At 38.4% G+C, this 14,325-nt stretch overlaps 1 pseudogene; it reads right to left on the minus strand.

Annotated features, from left to right (window-relative positions):
• Positions 1–10,124: 10,124 nt before the first annotated feature.
• LOC101274723 (S-phase kinase-associated protein 1-like) lies at positions 10,125–10,833 on the minus strand (annotated as a pseudogene).
• Between the last annotated feature and the right edge of the window lie 3,492 nt (positions 10,834–14,325).

Raw genomic sequence — 14,325 nt, forward strand, 5'->3', positions numbered from 1 at the left:
AGAGGCAGGTATATTCATCTTTCTTTTTCATTTTAAAAGGCATTTACTGTACATTAGGAAACAAACCACATAGTGGTTCAAAACACCACCAATTCTCAGTAGGTCAAATAGGTACTGATTGCAGATTTAAACTAGGTTCATCCTTCTCAGTTTTACATGTGGACGTTGGATTTGGAATGCAGGATGCAGGGTGTGTGTGTGTGTGTGTGTGCATGTGTACTTCATTTTTCTTTATATCATAATTACTCTTTGATAAAGCTATAAATGTCAAAATTATTTATAGCTTTAACAAAGCATCCATCATAGCCAGGCAACTACAGAGACAAGGCAACCCGGGAGATGCTCATACTATTTGAATTTAATATGCTATTTTACATTTTAGTGATAATCTTTTGTATCATGGCTCTGTGATATTTAAGTATTACATTTTAGCAGCCTGGTCTTGCACCAGTTAGACCAGTTGCCTTTCCAATTGCAATCTTCCATTGTCATTGAAAAAAAAGTTTCTTTCTTAAATCTTTGAAAAACCTTAGCCGCACATGCTCCCCTTGAACTATTCTGCAATTACAACATAAGCTCAAAGCTCAAAAAAATCGTACTTATTTCACAGAATCTTTAGTAAAATAACATTGTAAATTCCCCTGCTCATTAAAAATGGGTGGAATAGAAATATGGGGTTGTAAAAGGAATGAAAAAAATTAGTTGCTGACCCAAAGTGGAGGGTGTGGAATTGTAGACATACAAATGTTAAAAAAAAATGTAATGAGTATTTTAAAAGGTAAGGAGAAGAGTCTGACACTTTTTTCTAAACAATTTATTATGTTTAACTTGAATGAATACGATTTTTCGTAATATAAACATAGACATTATTCAATAAATAAATAAGAATACTAGGTCACTTTATGACGTATTAAGGGAGAGAGAAAGAGGAAAAGAAAAATGGAAATATTGAAGGGAAAAGATAGAATAGGTAATAGAAAAAAAGAGAAGTTGGTCTGAAGGAGAGTAATAAATACAGGAAGCGTTGAACAGGAAGAGACAGAGCCAATGAGGGGAGGGAGGAAAGAAAACACAAATAAAGGGAGGCAAGATCCTCTCTCTCCAGCTTGCCCTGAAAATATTTTACAGATTTAAAAGAAGAGAATTCACATCCCTCAGAGGTATTTAAAAATTAGATAGCGGTAATTCAGAAAAAGAAATGGGTTCATTTCTTGTCAGACTTAATAGCACTTTGTTTCTTTCTCATGTGTCACTTGTGTTAGGCCTTGGGTTTTATTGTTATAAGTGTACCCATCAGTCTCTCCCACTGGTCTATAAACTCTTAATTCATTTTTTAATCTCTCCATTTCAAAGCTCCTAACCACAAAGGATTGAAAGACATAAAGAGAAACTGATAAACCTTCAAACACAGAGGGAGGTTTAATACACTTCTCCCTGAAACACAGAACAAACAGCCAGAAGAACTGAAGAGAGAAAGAATTGGAGATTTAAATAACCCATTGAAAGCTTGATTAAATAAAAACGTATAAAGGCTTGTACTTGGGCTTCCCTGGTGGCGCAGTGGTTGAGAGTCCACCTGCCGAAGCAGGGGACACGGGTTCGTGCCCCGGTCCGGGAGGATCCCACATGCCGCGAAGCGGCTGGGCCCGTGAGCCATGGCCGCTGAGCCTGCGCGTCCGGAGCCTGTGCTCCGCAGCGGGAGAGGCCACAACAGTGAGAGGACCGTGTACCGCAAAAAAAAAAAAAAAAAAAAAAGGCTTGTACTCAACTGAAAATAAACATATTTCAAAGTACACACAGATTATTTAAAAAATTTACTTGTGTAAGGCTACAGTGGAAATCTCAACAAATTTCAAAAATGTCAACATCATACAGACAACATTCTCAACCACATGTAATATTTTAGAAATCAGAAAAAATTTTAAATTTCCTCCTCTTGCCTGTCCTGCATGATGATTTGGGGGGAGAGTATACTTAACAAATAATGTGTGGGTTAAAGAAGAAATTAATTAGAAAATATTTAGAACTGAATAAATATTGAAGCACTATGTATCAAAACAGAAGATACAGTTAAAGTGGATCTTAGGGAGCAATTTGTATTCTAAATTTCTATATTGGGACAATATAAATATTTGAAAATGTAAAGTCATTGTCAAAATCAAGATAGAAGGAACGACAGAGAAAAACCAAATAATTTAGAAGAAAGGAAATTAAAGAGATGGAACCAAAAGTTAATGAAATGGAAAAAAGACCACCAGATAAAAATCATTAACATAATTAAAGAGTTTCTTGAAAAGACTGATGAAATAAATAAACTTCTGTCAAATTTGATACAAAAGATAAACAGCACAGGCCAAGATGAAGAATATTATCTGTAGAAAAGGACATTTAAATCCAAATATAAGATGTAAGTAGAGATTCAATAATCACAAGAATGTCCATTAAGAAATCTTATGCCTATATATTTCAAAACTCAGAAGAAATGTAAAAATCTTTAGGACAAATATAAACAAACTAATAGTGGTTCAAGGAGAAATGGATAACCTGAATAATAAAAAAGTATTAAAGACTGTTGTTAAAAACTCCCACTGGCCTACCCAAAATACCAGGTTTAGATAGTGTTTGGGGAGCTAGCTGTTTGTTATTATTGCTATTATTATTATTAATATACAAGTCTAAGATTATCTTATACATACTTCTCAGATTGTATTACAAGAGGAAAGCTACCATAATTCATTTTATGATGTTAGTTTTACCTTGGTACTGAAATTGAAAAAAGATTTTAAGAAAAGTAGATCTCACTTGTGAAATTGGATATAAACACTGAAAATCAAATATTAATAATGAGAGATCAGTAATATACTAAAAATTATATGTTATGATCATATAGGCTTTATTCAGGAATGCAAGAATGGTTCAACATTTGAAAATCCATTAAAGACATTCATTTATAAATGGTGAACTGGATGCAAACATTTATCTCTGCTCCCTTCAAAAACATACACAAAAATGCCACTAGAAGGAAAAAAAAAGTGGGAACAGTTAATGAGAGAGCAGACAATACCAGGTAAGAGAGGTTAATGAAGTTTTGGAAGCACAAAAGCAAATGAATGAGTGGTTACTGACAACAGATTTGGAAAAGCAGAAATGTAAGCCTGCGAAGAGGAAATCCAAGAAGAAGCAAGGCAATTTGAGAAGACAAACCTTAAAAACTCCCATAAAGGACTTCCCTCGTGGTGCAGTGGTTAAGGACCCGCCTGCCAATGCAGGGGACACGGATTTGAACCCTGGTCTCGGAAGATCCCACATGCTGTGGAGCAACTAAGCCCGTGTGCCACAGCTACTGAGCCCACGTGCCACAACTACTGAAGCCTGCGTGCCTAGAGTCCGTGCTCCGCAACAAGAGAAGCCACTGCAATGAGAAGCCTTCGCACGGCAACGAAGACCCAATGCAGCCCAAAAAAACAAAAACAAAAAAACTCCTATAAATTAGGAGGACCAGATACCTATGAAGTCAGGAATATTGGTTCAGAGTCGATTTTAGAAGCAAAACCACAGGTCACCTCCTCTGTGCCACTCAGCTACACCTATTCCTTCTCCACCATGGCAGAAGACCGGAGGTTTGCTTGTGGAGTGACTGGGCCAGAGGTGTTCTCCACTCATGGGCACAAGGCCTGGCTGAGAGACTGGGGACAGTTATGCAAACAGGGGATTAAGTGTGAGAATCTTGGTCCCTCTTTCCCCTTTTTGCTCAGAGAATGCAGTCAGCTGGCTTCTATCCCTCAAGGTGGAAGATTGATTGGGAGACTGATCATTTTGTGTGTGTGTGTGTGCATGTGCATGTGTACCTGTGTGTGCATGTGTATTATGCACTTACTCTATGTCATACACTAAATATTACCTAACTTAATTTTTATCTAAGAATTTTTATCTTAATTTTTATCTAATTTTTATCTAAGAACTAAGATGGAAAAGGATGAAGCAAGGAGCCTGCAAGTTAGATATTCTTGTTTATGACAAAGTATGAGGTAATTAAAATGATTCTAAATGTGTGGCCATTTATTCATTTATTCTTTCAACAGACAAATATTGAGAAATACTACATTCAAGGTCTTTAAAAATATGTCTGGCATTGATTTTAGAGGACAGGAAAAGTAAGTAGACATTGATCTTATTACCTTTATAGGAATTGGTTAAAAACCGATTGTCATCTATTTCAAGAAACTCAGTGTTACCCCTGACCCAATATTAGTTGCTTCTATTAAAATAAAAGTGTAAAGAGAAAAAGTATGAACTTTCACGTGGTTATGTGGTTTTTAACAAATGAATTAGAAATGGTGTAATTTATTCCTATATAAGCTACCTTTTTTGAATCCGAAGAATTGTGATGGTGAATTAATACCTTTTATTTATGGTAAAATAACATTGCTTAGAATTCAAAATGAGTCACAAATATAATACTGGCTTCTCACAACAAGCCTTTGAGGTAGTTGAGGCAAATGGCATCCTTTTTATTCACAGGTATTCTAACAGTGAAAATGGAATTGTTAAGCATTGGACTTGAAACTGAGCGCTTCAGGTTGGGGATGGGGGTCTTGACTCTGTTACAACAAGCACTGTGAACTTGGGTGAGCACTGTCTATCAAATAAAAGGGTTAAAATTGTGTTTTTCATAGCAGTCTTATGTCTATAATCTGAGAAAGAAAACTTCACTAATGAGAAATTGTGCCAGTTGGTCCCAAAACTGTCATTTAAAAATGTTTTTTAAAAATTTTTAAATTCTATAGTTATTTTAGATATTTCCTCTCCTTCTTTCCCTGTCTCCTCCTCTGCCTTCCTCTTTCCCTCCTCTCTTCCTTCTTTCCCTTCTAAGAATTAGACGTAATAAATCATAGGAAAAAAAGTCCCAAGAGACAGCAGCTTCTGGGTTGATTGATTCAGCCACGCAATAATGACATTATCTAAAACTTGAATTCTTGTCAAAGTTTTACTCTCCATTCCTCAGCATATTGACTTGTTTTTGGCTAATGCCCCTTCTGTTTGCAAGATAACTGTGACAGTTCCATGGAAATGTGAAAACATGACAATGTCCAGAAGAAGACATACTGAAGACATACTGCTTTTTCACTGTGTCTCTTTGTATATGGAAGAAATACCACTTCCTCCTCCAGACTTTCTATGTGTCATTGGCCATAGAATTGCTTCATATATTTATGCCTAATTCATTGCTGGCAAGGAAAATGGAATCATCACAAATGGATTGGACCAGTCAGAAAACACACCTCCCCTCTGGAGCTGGGGCCAGAGCCTCCTTTCTTGCTACATGTATCTTGAGGAAAATGGTATCTTTGCACATGTGATTTGCTTCCTGTCTTACTCTACTGTGTCTGTACTTGCTGATCTTTTGCCTGGAAATTCCATTCTCAGTTATCTGCCAGGAAAATCCTTATTCTTCTTTCAAAACACATGTTGGATGTTACTTTTGTAGGAATCATAATGATGAGGAATAAAACCACATAAGTTTGTACACTCAAGTATAAATGGTATTTTAGGAATAGTCTTTCATATCTGAATAAAAATACATGCTTACAATAAAAACAAATTTGAGAGTATGGGAGCAATGGAAAAACAAGTCATTGAACATCAAATAGTGTCAATAAGATATAATGGGAAGCAAATATTCTGGTTCCTTGGAGAATCTAGGTCACCAAAACATATTTGCACTTCTTGCAGGGAAGCAAATAACATCAAGGTTTTTGGACAAAGGAATTCACAGACTCAAAATGAGGTAGCACGGACACCAAAACACTCCTCACACTGTAATGTTGTGGCAGTCCACAAAGGGGGAGGTACCAGCCCACTCTGAATACAGCAGGCAGCAATCTTAGTGGAAACCCGAGTAGAGTTGAAGGAGGGAACAAAGAAAATGGTATGTATGTATATATGTATTTATGTATGTATTTATTCATACTTACTTACCTACCTACCTAAACAGGATCTACCACATCTGGGAAATGACAGACCTCTTATTTCTCCCTCTCTCTGACTGACAGTGTAAATGAAGAGACATTTGCAGATTTATGTTGCTTCACTTCCTTTTATCTTAGGATGTGGGAAAGAGAGTAATTCACTCAGCAATCTTTGTTGGTTGAACTGGGATCATAGCCGCTATGACAGGTCACTACCGTGACCAAACCATCCTCTCAGCTACTTATGAGACCTGAGAAGTTGTGAGTCACCTGGCGCATGAGTCAGAGACGGAGGTTATTAGCAGCCTCCTCCAGGCAGTCCTCTTTGATCCTGCCCAGCCATGAATGCAGTTACCTTCTCCGTCTGTATATTCTCTGACTCGTTATTATTCTATATTTTGTACTGACTTTTTAGCTTATGTATTTTCTCCTCAATTTCCAAAAGATTGTGAATGTCATGAAGCTCTAATCACTTTTTATCCCTAGTCCCAAGTCTTTAATATAGTAGGTGCTCAACACTTGGGCTAATCTCACCACACTCTGTGGCTGCATTCAAGTGGCTGAATGGAGCTGGAGAAAAACACACAACCATAATGACTGGCTCCACTTCATGACCACAGACCGCAGGAGAACTTTCAGTACTGCTCGAGAATCCTACTATGACCTTGCTTCTTGTTCCCCTGAGGAAATAGAAGTCGTAGAAGACAACTGCCACATGTGCCCTTGAAGAATACTCCAAATTACCTGCATCCATACACTGTGCATTCCCTTCTTTCACATCAATGGACTCTCTGAGGCTGCATCCTATCTTGGGCACTGGATCTCACCCTCTCTTTTCAGAGGTTTTGGTCCAAAAGTGATTTATTTCTCTGTATCATCAATATTCCTCTCTGCACTGAACCTTTATCAATAGCATACAAATATACTATCTTCCATGAAGAAAAACCTTGTTCTCTACATTCTTCTCAAGCCCCTGCATCACTTCTGTTCCCATTGATAGCAAAACCCTTACTCGTAGAAAGTATTGTGTCTTCTCACTGCCTCCATTTCATTTCTCTCACATTTAGATCAACTTTCTGTTGATACCACACCACTGAGAGAGCTCTTGCGAAGGTGACTCCTAACTGCTAAATAGCATCCTCACTATAGGTGATCTACCAGTTACACTCTCCATAATTGATCATCCTGTTTTTCTTAGAACACTCTCAGCACCAGGTTTCTGGGTTTCAGCTCTTTCTCATTCTCCTTTGCCCTGACTGGCTTCTCCTACTCAGTCTCCTGTGCGGGTCATCCTCTCCCCAGCCATAATTGGTGAGAGCACTTCAGGCTGTGTCTTTGGACCTCTCGTCTTTTCTAGAAATACTCATCCCCTAAATGCCTTATTCAGATTCATGGCTCCTGTCTTCGTCTGCTTGGGCTGCTATAACAAAATACCATAGAATGGGTGGCTTAAACAATACACATTTATGTCTCACAGTTCTGGAGGTTGGGAAGTCCAAGATCAAGGTGTCAGCAGATTTGGTTTCTAATGAGAGCCCTCTTCCTGGCTCATAGATGACTGCCTTCTTGCTGTGTCCTCAAATGGATGAGAGAGAGTTCTGGTTTCTTTTCTTCCTTTTGTAAGGACACTAATATCATCCTGGTGACCCCACCCTTATGACCTCATCTAAACTTAATTACCTCCCAAAGTCCCTGTCTCCTAATACCTTCACACTGAGGGTTTGGGCTTTAATATATGAATTTTGGGGATACGCAAACATTCAATCCATAACATATATATATATATTCTTAGTCCATAATCATATATTTAACTGCCTATTTGACATCTCTGAGTGTGTTCCTGGCCTCCTATTACTTATCCAACCTCTAAGCTCCTGTGTTCTTCACCTGCCCGAGCCACATCAGATCTCTTGTGACTCTTTGAGGAGACCAAGCATGCCTCAGCAGCAGGGACTTTCTTTTCTCTGCCTAGAACTGTCTTCTCCCACAAAAGCATGGCTTACTTTTTCCTTCACTTCAGATCTTTGTTCAAATATGCTATTATCAGAAAGCTCTTCCTGCCAACTCTCTATAAAATCTGGTCCCTTTTACTTTCCAAACTTTATTTTTCTTCAAAACACCTTTCCTCACCTGCATATATTATTTTTCTTTATTATCTCTCCTCCCCACTAGTTCATGAGAGCAAGAACTTTGGCTGTTTTGTTTATTGCTTTGTCCTGTGTACTTTAAAGAATGCCAGGCACATGACAGGTCCTCAATAAATATTTCTTATAAAGAGGGAATGAATGAAGAAAGCATTGAATGATTATACAGTTGATGGGACAAGGGATTGAGCATGAAGGAGAAAGCATAGCATAGCATAGTAGGATCACCGATTTTTGCAGTTGAAAGGGAACTTGGATGGTTGAATTTCCTTACTTTGAATATTGAGAACCTAAAACTCAGGAAGTTTAGGAAACTAGTTCTCTATTAAAGAGTTAGAGGCAGAGATAGTTCTAATTTGTAGGTGCCTGAGACCCTCATTCTAGTGTTCTTTTTGTAGATCATGCTGAACTTTGGCTGCTGGTAGTATAATTTTATTGAGGTCTCTATAATTCAGTTAAAACCCATTAATATAAATTTTCATTGAGCTGACAAGAATGTAATATACAATAAATATGATATTTAGATTGTCTCAGATTTTGTCTTGCTGACACTACCCATCATATTTTCTTCTACTTTTGTCTGATTTACTCTATCTTAATGTCCCTAGCCCTTTCCCCTTCTCATTCTATGTGCTACTATATCTATTACCATAATTTATTCTCCCATTTTTATTGTGACAACTTCTGAATCTGTATCTTAAATCCACATTTTCCTCTTGAGCTCTAGACTTGCCTTTTAGGAATTTGTGTTCATATGTCCAATACAAGTTGAAGGTATTCCAAACTGAGCCTTATCATCTCCTGCCCTTCTTAACCAGGATCTCCACCCCCACCATCCCTCCCTCTAACAATCCCATTCTTCCTCCTGGGTCTTGTGGTCCATGGATGATGCCATGATTAGCAAAGCACTGATTAAGTTAGTAAAGCAGCTTTGTGGGAATCACCCTTGACTCTTTTCTTTGCGTCTCTCCCATGTTGAACCATTGCCAAATATGGGTGTTCCTTGCTCATAAATCTCTCTCCAATTTCTCTCTCTCTCTTTTTTCTATCCTAAATACCATATTCCCTGCATCAGTTTCTCATGTCTCTTCCTTCATCACTGCATTAAGTCTCCATATAGGGTATGGTCCTCTAGTGTTCCACAGTGTTGCCACATTTTTCTAAAATCTTATTATGTCTTACCCCTTCTTAGAATTCTTTAACAACTCCCTATTGCTTCTGAGAATAAAATCTCGAAGTTTTAATATGACACAAAATGCTCTTTCTTTTCTTTTTCTTTTTTTTTTTTACGTAACTTACTTTTTATCGAAAGTATCTTGCATTCGTGACTGATACTTTCTGGGTAACGCCATACATTTTAACATTAAAGGTTAAATTATTTTTTACATGCAAGTAGTGTTTATGGTTTTCCCCACATAGGATTACTGATTATAAAAAGATGACACACCACATGGGTTAAGTGTCTCTTTTAATAGAAAAGCCAGCAAACTGTCTGTTTCCTCCCAAACCACAAACTGAGTAGTAAATGAGCCTCTAGCCAACATATTCAAAGCTGAGAGGATTAAAAATGCAAAAATAAGTCCTCAGATCCAATTAAGGGAGCCCTGCTACATACAGGTTAATCAATACCAGTGGACTCCAGGAAGCTGGAAGACATTCTGATAACCCCACTCTGATAACATTTACCTCAATTAGCGTTTCTCCAGTTTCCAACTCATGAATAAAGATAATACGTTGTTAATTCTATTTCAGAAAATGTTTTGCAAGTTGTTTTATTTACAATGCCAACTTTTAAAAGTCACTAAACTAAAGTTAACTGGACAATAAACTAGGCATAAGTTGCTTTACAAAAAGAGGGAAAGCCCAAAATGCCACTTTCTATAGAGAACCCGCAGTTCAATTTTATTCAGAGCAAAGAATAAAGAACTTTTGATCATACTAGAAGAAACTGAGTCATAAGTTTGGAATCTGTACTGAAACTACACATGCATTGAGGACAACATTCTGCTAATACAACTGATTTGCTGCTGCATTTGTGGACTGTTTTTCTAATATTAACAATTATAAACAAAGCAGTGCAACTAGTATTTGGAACAATCCTTACAGTGTTACAGCATCAGACACAAAATTTCACTTCTCCTCACACCACTGGTTCTCTTTGCGTACCTGGGCTTCCTCTTCTTCAGTAAAATCATTTTTGATATTGAATGTCTTTCGAATCTCCTCAGGAGTTTTCTCCTTGGTCATATTGGCAACAGTCTTGCAGGTAACATCAAGCAGACCTTTGATGTCTAAGTAGTTTGCTGCCAGTATAATCTCAAAAAGTTTGCCTTGGTCAACTTTCAGGAATTCTTGATCCCAAACAGGGATATCATCTGTTCACTCTTCTTTGTGCTCACCATCCTCAGGAGGAGGCGGATCGTCCTTGTGGTGGGTGCACCCCTGAATGACCTTTTTTAATATTGCTGCATTAACATTTGGCAAGGGGACTGGATCATCACCTCCTTCATCATCCATTCCTAAATCTTCCAACGTGGTCTTAATAGTCACAGATTGTTTTGCAATTTCAACGTCTACTTCAAATATCTCTCCGTCACAACTCTGCAACTTAATTGAAGGCATGGTGTTAAGATTCAAGGAGATGGCGGGCCAGAGGCTGATGAGAGCAGGGTGGCGTCTGCAAAAAAAAAAAAAACACAGAAAATCGGAGAACAAGGCCAACACTCAAAATGCTCTTTCTGATTTGACTCCTGCTAAACTTTCTGGGCCTGTCTTCTTGCTTTTCTCATCCTTTCTCCTTTCCAACCATGTTGAAACCTGCAGGTGTCTGGTTATGCCTTGAACTCTCACCCCTTCCTGGAATTTGCTTGACTGCTCTGTCCACTTCTCCTTCTTGCAAGCTAGGAGCCATCTCTTTCAAGGAGCCTTTTCTCCCCCCAGACTGGGTTTGAGGCTGCTCTTTGGTGTTCTAGTTGTGCCTGCCAGACATCCATAATAGCATCACTGAATTTCACAGTAGTTATCAGATTACCTGTTGAACTCTTCCATTAGACCGTAAGATGCTTGTGGACTGAGGTGTGTTCTCATCTTTTGCTTATTTAGCATTTAGAAGGCTGTCTGGCACATGAATGTTGATTGCACAAAGAACTGAATGAGATGTCTGCAAAATAGCATCTTTCGCTATGTGTATTGTCATTCAACGTATTTGATGATAATGAGCCTGAGAGATCATGAGTTCACTTCTGACTTGCCTTAACTTTGGCCCACTATAGTGCTTACCTGGTTTTGATTACAATTATCAATAGTATGATTAAATTACGGTTCCCATTTTTATATCACTCAAATTTTATGTAATACTTAGAGATACATATTAAAATTCAACTTTCCTCAAACAAAGAAAGCTAGTGAAATTATTATGATCCCATTTCTACAAATGAGAGTACTGAGAAATAGAGAGGAAAACTGACTTGTCCAAGGTCACACATGTGGAAGTCACAAACTGGGAATTTGAACTCGGTTTTTCTGGGTCTTTGTTAAGTGTCTTACAAGTATGCCTCCTTGGTTCTGTGCACTTTATTTACTTTAGTTACAGTGATTGAAAAGCATCATTTTGCTTTATACATTTCTCAGATGTCCAGAGAGTAACATTTCAGAGACAAATCCTGTGCTACCTTAGAGTTTAAGGGCAGAGGGAAACTGAGAATTTTTTTTTTTTTTTTTTTTTTTGCTGTACGCGGGCCTCTCACCGCTGCGGCCTCTCCCATTGCGGAGCACAGGCTCCGGACGTGCAGATTCAGCGGCCATGGCCCACGGGCCCAGCCGCTCCGCGGCACGTGGGATCCTCCGGGACCGGGGCACGAACCCGCGTCCCCTGCATCGGCAGGCGGACTCCCAACCACTGCGCCACCAGGGAAGCCCGAGAATTGTTTTATAGTGATGTTTTCATTTGAAGGATGATGGGAGAAGAAAAGTGAGAAAAGATGAGAGAAAAAAAGGACAGTGTATAAAAGGGGATTCTTTTGGATATTAAGGGATGCATAAGTTCAAGATTGAATTTCAGACACAAAATTGTCTTGATCTGAAACTTCTCAGAGTTCTAAAATTTCCTTACTCTGTTTTTTATATTTTTTTCAATTTGGTTTTCTCAGGCTTCTTATTGTATCACATACAACAAAGAAACTGTTACATGAAGACAGCTTCTCTGGTGATATTTTAGAACAATAATAAATTGAGTACCAAAAATTACATAAGAAGTAGTTTGTTTATTTTTAACATCTTTATTGGAGTATAATTGCTTTACAGTGGTGTGTTAGTTTCTGCTTTATAACAAAGTGAATCAGCTATATGCATACGTATATCCCCATATCCCCTCGCTTGCGTCTCCCTCCCACCCTCCTTATCCCACCGCTCTAGGTGGTCATAAAGCACCGAGCTGATCTCCCTGGGGTATGCAGCTGCTTCCCACTAGCTATCTGTTTTACATTTGGTAGTGTATATATGACAATGTTATTCTCTCACTTCATCCCAGCTTACCCTTCCCCCTCCCCATGTCCTCAAGTCCATTCTCTACATCTGCGTCTTTATTCCTGTCCTGCCCCTAGGTTCATCAGTACCGTTTTTTTTTAGATTCCATATATATGTGTTAGCATATGGTATTTGTTTTTCTCTTTCTGACTTACTTCACTCTGTATGACAGACTCTAGGTCCATCCACCTCACTACAAATAACTCAATTTCATTTCTTTTTTATAGCTGAGTAATATTCCGTTGTATATATGTGCCACATCTTCTTTATCCATTCATCTGTTGATAGACACTTAGGTTGCTTCCATATCCTGGCTATTGTAAATAGTGCTGCAGTGATCATTGTGGTACGTGACTCTTTTTAATTTATTAATTAATTTATTTATTTATTTTTGGCTATGTTGGGTCTTCGTTTTTTGTGAGTGGACTTTCTCTAGTTGTGGCGAGTGGGGGCTACTCTTCATTGTGGTGAATGGGCTTCTCATTGCACTGGCTTCTCTTGCTGCGGAGCATGGGGTCTAGGCATGTGGGCTTCAGTAGTTGTGGCTCGCGGGCTCTACAGTGCAGGCTCGGTAGTTGTGGTGCACGGGCTTAGTTGCTCCACGGCATGTGGAATCTTCCCGGACCAGGGCTTGAACCCGTGTCCCCTCCATTGGCAGGTGGATTCTTAACTACTGTGCCACCAGGGAAGCCCCATGACTCTTTTTGAATTATGGTTTTCTCAGGGTATATGCCCAGTAGTGGGATTGCCGGGTCACATGGTAGTTCTATTTTTAGTTTTTTAGGGAACCTCCATACTGTTCTCCATAGTGGCTGTATCAACTTACATTCCTACCAACAGTGCAAGAGGGTTCCCTTTTCTCCACACCCTCTCCAGCATTTCTTGTTTGGAGATTTTTTGATGATGGCCATTCTGACCAGTGTGAGGTAATACCTCATTGTAGTTTTGATTTGCATTTCTCTGATGATTAGTGATGTTGAGCATCTTTTCATGTGTTTGTTGGCAATCTGTATATCTTCTTTGGAGAAATGTCTGTTTAGGTCTTCTGCCCATTTTTGGATTGGGTTGTTTGTTTTTTTGATATTGAGCTGCACGAGCTGCTTCTATATTTTGGAGATTAATCCTTTGTCAGATGCTTCTTTCGCAAATATTTTCTTCCATTCTGAGGGTTGTCTTTTCGTCTTGTTTATGGTTTCCTTTGCTGTGCAAAAGCTTTTAAGTTTCATTAGGTCCCATTTGTTTATTTTTGTTTTTATTTCCATTTCTCTAGGAGGTGGGTCAAAAAGGATCTTGCTTGATTTATGTCATAGAGCGTTCTGCCTATGTTTTCCTCTAAGAGTTTTATAGTGTCTGGCCTTACATTTAAGTCTTAATAGTTTACTTTTGTGTATGGTGTTAGGAAGTGTTCTAATTTCATTCTTTTACATGTAGCTGTCCAGTTTTCCCAGCACCACTTATTGAAGAGGCTGTATTTTCCCCACTGAATATTCTTGCCTCCTTTATCAAAAATAAGGTGTATGGGTTTATCTCTGGACTTTCTATCTTGTTCCATTGACCTATATTTCTGTTTTTGTGCCAGTACCATACTGTCTTGATTACTGTAGCTTTGTAATATAGTCTGCAGTCAGGGAGCCTGATTCCTCTATATCCGTTTTTCTTTCTCAAGATTGCTTTGGGTATTCGGGGTC

The sequence above is a fragment of the Orcinus orca genome, chromosome 12 (genome assembly GCF_937001465.1).
Source record: "Orcinus orca chromosome 12, mOrcOrc1.1, whole genome shotgun sequence".
Taxonomy (NCBI): domain Eukaryota; kingdom Metazoa; phylum Chordata; class Mammalia; order Artiodactyla; family Delphinidae; genus Orcinus; species Orcinus orca.